Below are 6,806 nucleotides of genomic sequence, written 5' to 3' on the forward strand. Positions count from 1 at the left end.
TTAACTAACTTTTGATTTATGAAAAAACTATAATCAAAAGTGGCTTATTCTTTCATCTGACATTTTTCCTCGATTTACTTTAGAACATGTATATACGCTTCTCGCGTGTCTTCTTCTTACATTTAGATCGCGTAACAGCGCTATATTCACGCTATTAAAGGCGCTAGGGTTTCGAAGCGTCGAGTGATTAACATTCCCACGTTGTCGCTGGTAAATCGGGCCGATCTTTCATTCGCAATAATTATCTTTACGATTAATAGAACGCGGTGGTCCCGACTGCGCCGGCTGAAGTCTGATGAGAAGCGGAAAACTTATAATGGCCGACCACTCCTTTAGATTCTGTTCACGAAGCCGCAGTTGGCGCGATGGTCTCCGAGGGCAGAAACTGTCTCCTGGCAATCTGCCGGACGAACCTTTAGTTCGTAACGTCCTGCCACGTACTTTCCACATTTTTCCTCGCGAAACATCCCTTCCGACAAGAAAAATACAGAGTCGCTACATACACATTTCCAAATGTGATGTTTGACATTGTGCACGCATGATGAATAGCGTCGGAACCAGATGTAGTAGAAATCAGACTCGGAGGACGTAGATTTGGAAAATTTTTACCTCAGCAAACAACGACTGACATCGCATAATTTTAAAGAAACACGAAACTTGATGGAAGAAGTTTCCAATTTATAACTAGCACATTGTTAGCGAAAAATACAAAGTACTTTTGCAGTGAACCGTCACGCGAATGCGAAATACATTCGCGTTTTGAACCGCACTGCGGTGTTCTGAACTTCTAATGAGATTAGATCTTAATTGAAATACGTTACGGACATTAAAGCGGCAAACGGTGACCGTTCAAGAAATATTGTCAGACAATCGAATTGCTTATCCGATTGTAAATCTCTCGCGGGCTATTAGAGGATATCTATGTGTGATAAGTCGACGCCGTTATTGCCGGCAATTAGTTGCCTCGCTCCGATACAATTCGCTTCGAGGGCGCGTATATGCACATATTTCCAGAAGTGCAGGGGTGGAATGAGGTAGAATTTGGCAGATGGGAGAGGGGTTACGCAGATGTGACGTATACCTAGGTCGAGTGCAACATCAGCGGCATTATAAGTGGCTTGTAGATTGCCAAAACAGGTCGGCCGCAATGTAGCTTCAGGACGTCGCAAAAGGACCGAGAAGCACGAGAAAATTTGCTAGTAGAGAGAAGAGCGTGTAGAAACATCGGAGTGAATGTAACTTCGTATTATCTATGTAGAAAGTGTTTGCACATTAACGTCAAATATTTGTAGAGTTTACCCTCTCATTAAAGTAGATACGAATTCCTATAACTGTGTGTTAACAAGTAAAATTATTTAATAAGTGAAAATTAGACCGATACATGAATAATACAAGCAGAAAAATATCTGCCATTTTTGGTTAAAGAAGATCTTAGTGCTTCAGAAAGTTTTTTTTCTTTTTTTTGAAAAATGTTTTTTGAAGTATTTTTTTAGAAAGGCAAAAACCGATTAATATCAAATTTTATATACTTTTTTCGAGGGGGAATTCACAACCCAAAATTTTGTACACCAATGCCGATTTTTGGCATTGCTGTAAAACACTGCCGACATTTTTGTACACTGCCGACAATGCTTATTGTTAGTCAATGCCTACAATGCTGTCAATCCTATATTAAAATTAAGGCAATGCCATGCAATTATGAACACTACCGCGTGCCCATTATCATACGCCAATGCCTGCACAAGAATTCTAAAGCTTTCCCGAAGTATTCAAAAATTTTTGTGCTCAACCCCATGATCGAAAAACCGACTCTGAAGTGAGCTCCCCAACCACTGACGACAATGCCGTCAATATTATAGGTCACTGCTTACTTTTTTCGGCAGTCCACTGCCGAAATTTTGTACACCAATGCCGGCTGTGAATTTCCCCTCGACTTTTTTACTATTATTTTAATGTTTTAATATTTTTAAAATTTAAAAACTACTACTTTTTCACATGTTACTAATCGATTACTAACAGTTAATTACCAACTGATTACTAACAGCATACAAAAATGCATACAACAGTACATAAAAAGTAAAATAACATTATTACATTTAAAAAAAACTATAAAAACTAAAGTCATTAAATTATTTTGTAAAATTAATGTTATCATCTGAAATGAATATTATTTACAACAAAAATAAAAACATTTATATTTTTGCATTTGAATAATTTCAAGTAATAGTTAATATAAAATAAAAGCCATTACACATAAATTTAAAATATAGAAAATTTATTTAAGACAATGCTGTGATATCTCTAGTACAACTGTAAAAAGATAAAAATAATACTTATATAAAAAACATCTGTTGTCGCACAAGATTCACTGTAAATTATAGCATGTGTTGCAACCATATCTTTTAGTGATTACCACATATTAAATGCTGTGCTTTCTTTAAAAGATAAACTACTATTTCATATAAGTAGGATCTGTGAAGTTGGCACGACATTCTGGTAATATGAAAAAAAAATACATAGAGTTCCAGTGGCACTTTTTATAATTCCGGAGTCGCTTATAAAAATAACGAAGAGTTCTGCAATTTTTATCCTAAAGCAAAACAAAAATGAAAAAATGTGATAACTTTGCGAATTTAGCACGATATCTCATTCTTTAAAGTATAAGAAAACAAATATTTGACAAGAGTTCTAGTTAGTACTATCAAAGTACTACCGATGACTGCAATTTTAAAAATAATTTACATGATTTTTTTTTAAATTGATAACATTTTTTTGTATTAAAATATTAAACATACCACTTGGACAGAAAGTGTTGTGCTACCTATTTATCAAAGTTCCAGCTACAATTTGCACTAATTCTGGCAGAGTTCTATGCTACACAATTATTTTTAAAAATAATTTTGGTGATTGCATTTTTAAAAATACTTTTTTATATATATGAACCACCACACTTAGACACTGCGATAAATAGGCAGCACGACATTTTTTGTCTAAGTGTACCACTGGGAAAATAGGTACACACAAGACTACAAGATTCCAAGACATCTGGCTTCAAAATTTTTGGCTTTAAGACTTTTGACTTCAAGACTTTACCGGACTTTACCAGACTTTACCAGATTACATGGACCATACAAACTGTCATGGATTTAATTAAACTACGTCGGATTTCATCGAACTTTATTGGATTTCACCGGACTTCACAAGACTTCTGGCTTCAAGACTTTCGACTTCAAAACTTTTGGCTTCAGGACTTTTGCCTTCAGGACTACTGGCTTTAAGATTTTTGACTTTAAGATTTCACTGGACTTCACCAGATTATATAGACTGTCATAGACTTAATCAAACTACGTTAGACTTCATCGGATTTTATTGGATTTGACCGGATTTCACATACTTTATTGACCACTGGGAAAATCGGTATACATCGAACTACATGACTTCAAGACTTTTAACTTCAAGACTGCACTGGATTACACGGACTGTTATGAACTTCATCGAACTACGTCGGACTTTATTGAATTTCACCGGATTTCAAGACTTCCGACTTCAGAACTTCTGACTTCAAGACTTCCGGCTTCAAAACTTTCGACTTCAAAACTTCCGGTTTCGAAACTTTTGGCTTCAAGATTTCCGGCTTCATAACTTCCAGCTTTAAGATTTTCGGCTTTAGGATTTCTGACTGCAAGATTTTTGGCTTCAAGACCACAGACTGTCATGGACTTTATCGGATTATCATGAACTTTATCGGACTTTATTGGATTTCACCGAACTTTACGCACTTTATGGACTACTGGGAAAATAGGTATACACCGAACTACAAAACCTCAAGATTTCTGACTTCAAGATTTTACCAAACTTTACCAGATTACACAGACTATCATGGATTTCATCGGACTACGTCGGACTTCATGGACTATGCCGGACTTCATCGGACTTATAAGAAATAATATTTCATACAGTGTACTTACGAGGTAATCCTGACTAGTTTGTTTTGAATTTTACAAACAATTACCTGTAAAATTCGAAATATACTTATAAGTACTTTTTAACATAAAAAATCAAAACTTTTACCACTACTTGAACCTTAAATATTGATTTGTTAAATTAAAACTTATTGTGCTGTGTAGTTACCGATGACCCACGCTAAACTTTCCAGCATTTTTACTTTTCAGCCTTTTTACTTTCCAGTATTTTTACTTTCCAGCATTTTGTTTTTAAGATATATTTTACAAGATACATTTAATTCGATGGGATAATCATTCAAAAAATAGGTAAAACCGGAATTCTGAGTTCAAGACTTCATCGCACTTCATGGACTGTCATGGACCTTGTCGGATTTCGTTGGATTTCAATGGACTTCATGGACTACATTAGACTTTATCGGACTATGTTAGACTTCATTAAACTTTATTGGATTTTACCGGACTTCATGGACCACGCTAGACTTCATCGGATTTCACTGGGTTTTATTGGACTTTGCGGACTGTCATCGAATTTTACTAGATTATATGGACTGTTATAGACTTTATCGGACTACGTTGGATTTTAACGGGCTTCATGGACTACGCTAGACTTCATCGAATTTCATCGAATTTTACCAGACTTTATCGGATTTTGTGGTCTTCATGGATTTCACGGATTGTTATCGGACTACGCCGGATTTCACCAGATTTCAACGAAATATGTCATACAATGATTTAATATTGAATTATAATGTTAAATGTTTTCATATTAGACAGCATGATACTTTTTGTTCAAGTGTCGTGCTGCCTAATATAAAATAATATGCTGATTGGCATTAAAAAATTATTTTAAAATATGCAATCGCCAGAACTATTTTTAAAAATAATTGTGTAGCATAAATCTCTATGCTAGAACTGGCAAGAACTGTTGCTGGAACTGCGATAAGTAGGAAATGCGACACGTTTTTTCCAAGTGTCGTGGTATGTTTAATATTTTAATACAAAAAGAATGTTAATCATGTGACCTATTTTTAAAATTACAGTTATCGGTAGAACTTTAATAGTACTAACTGGAACTCATGTCAAATGTACTAATTTTTGTTTTCTTGTATTTTAAAGGATGAGATATCGTGCTAGATATCGTGCTAGTTATCACATCTTTTCATTTTTGTTTTTTTGGGATAAAAATTGTAGAACTTTTTGTCATTTTTATAAAGAACTCCGGAATTATAAAAAATGCCTCTTACGTATTTTTTTCATATTAACAGAATGTCATGCCAACTTCATAGATCCATATTAGTAGTTTATTTTATATCATTTACCTTTATCCTAAATACAAACTAGAAAGTGTCTTGTTTTAGACGATAATTTTTTATAACACTATTTCGAATTTTGCAATAGCTAAGTTTTTTGTAAAATAAGCGAAAATAAGTGTCTGATAATAAGCCTCAAATTGACATAATAGGATTTACAAAGTTTATATAATAGTTTTATACTTTGAACGTATAAAACAAGTACAGTTCTAACTTAGGATAACATGTAAGAACAATACTGTCTTTTTCGGAATGAGTCAGGAGTTTTAGTATAAGAGAAAACTTTGAAAGTTTATGTATGTGTGCATGCGTTTTCGATGTAGTAGTTTGTAGAAACATATTGATGTTTACTATTACATTAATAGCGCACGTATACATATGCACAAATTTTCATTGGACTTCTGACTAATATTGCACTTTCCGTTTTGATGTGACCGTTTCTAAAATGTATTTAGCTTAAAAGAGATTAGTTTAATATTGTTACAAGTTTAATCTTCAACTTGTAAAAAAAAATAAAATTATTTCTTAACTTCTTATTTGGAAGAAAATTATCATCAAAATACTAATTACAATAAACAATGCACTGTAAATTTTTTATTTTTATTAAAAATTTGGTACAATGCCGCGTGAAAAGGCTGTGATCGTAGGAGATTAATATCAATCATGTTATATTTTATTAGAGCTGCTTGTGGCTGCTATGGCACTTAATCTCGGGCTTTATGACTCCAGAGTTCGATTTGTACAATGCACTTCTGCATATAGATCCATCGATAAATTTACGGGAACACGCAAATAATTAAATCGAGGACGCTTGTGTTAGTTCGCGCACATTCAGGAAATTGGGCATTCCGCTCCACGGAATTAAAGTACGGTATCGTGCGTTCGATGTCATATTCAAAATCGTGTTTTTGATGACGCCGGCTTAATACCTGCGCGGATTTTTGTCGGAAAATGGATGCTGATCGCCATCAGCAGATTGCAACGTACAGCGAACGTATATTCGGAAATTTCTTTGAAGAAAGGCTCAATCGAAGCGAATGGAAAGAGCGAGCAGAACGTAATCGAGCGAAAACACCGACACAATGGATGAATACTGCGATCAAGTCAATAACGAGTCACTGATAATCCAAATCAACTAATCGGTCTCAATTCTTCCGGCTATCTGAGTCTAAAGTATTCCCTTCTAAATTCTGCGGAGTAATTTATGTAAAAGCGTATATTTTATATTATTTTATATTCGTGAAAGCATATGTAAGATGGTCATTAAGTACTCTAAAAGATTTTAAGAGATCATTCCTTACACTAATTTAAAATAAAAATTTTATATAATTATGTCTAAAATGGTTTAGTTTCAAAAACGTCAAAGGGTACAGAAATTGAAGAAAAAATTTTGTTTTTTCTAAAAATTTTGAAAATTATTCAAGTTATTTTGATAATACTTTATGTAGATTTGAAAATAACTCGAGAGCTTTTCGAAATTTTCAATAAAAACAAAATTTTTCCTTCCATTTTGACATCCTCTTTTATCTTA

This window comes from Solenopsis invicta, chromosome 2 (assembly GCF_016802725.1).
Source record: "Solenopsis invicta isolate M01_SB chromosome 2, UNIL_Sinv_3.0, whole genome shotgun sequence".
Taxonomy (NCBI): domain Eukaryota; kingdom Metazoa; phylum Arthropoda; class Insecta; order Hymenoptera; family Formicidae; genus Solenopsis; species Solenopsis invicta.